The sequence below is a fragment of the Frankliniella occidentalis genome, unplaced genomic scaffold, assembly GCF_000697945.3.
Source record: "Frankliniella occidentalis isolate FOCC.00 unplaced genomic scaffold, Focc_3.1 Scaffold133, whole genome shotgun sequence".
NCBI classification, from domain to species: Eukaryota; Metazoa; Arthropoda; class Insecta; order Thysanoptera; family Thripidae; genus Frankliniella; species Frankliniella occidentalis.
Window position 1 is genome coordinate 333,661 of NW_026267260.1, and position 798 is coordinate 334,458.

Here is a 798-nt window from a genome sequence, read left to right on the forward strand (position 1 = left end):
TAATAGACAAATTGTTTAGAATTTTCAGTGTACAGGAAATTTACCACCGTATGTATAAATATATTTAGTAGATCGTTTAATTAAATCTGATCAACATAAGTTTCCTAGATATTTGGCTGCAGGGTACATCAAAATCAGTAACTACCAATGTAATGAATTGTAGTATTATATATGTATACATGCCAGTGTTCACGTTAAAATCTAAGGGGGCCGTTAACGCGTTAGCGTTAGAATTTTTGTGTTTGCTTTTGCTTATTTAAATTTGTTTGTATTATGTAGATCTTGGTGTAAGGTTATTATTTTATTTATTTAATGTTTTCTATTTGTAGTATTTATTTTGTTGCAGTGTAGTGGGTGCACGTGTAAATAATTTCCTAGCAACTGTGAAACAGCGCAGTGCCATTTATTTTTTATTTTGACATCAGTTTAAAAAATGTCTTTATTTGAAAATTTCAATAAACCTGCCGCTTCTGGAAGTAATGGTCGGCCGATTTATAAGAAGGTTACAGAGCTCCAAGTCATGCATCTCTACGAAATTGTTGATATATGTTATGACACAACTAGTCAAGGTGACTGTATTAAGATGGTTTTGACTTCTGATGATGGTTTAAAAACTTTTTGTTATATGGATCGTATTATCGGTGAAGCGAATATAACTGATGCTAAAGTGCTGATTTCAAAGAACTGGCACCTTTTTTTTACTACTAGAACACCAAATGCTAGACTTAATGCTTTGGTTCCAAATAGAACGTATACTTGACTCATAAGTTTTTTATTTGTTAAAATAGAAGAGTGTTG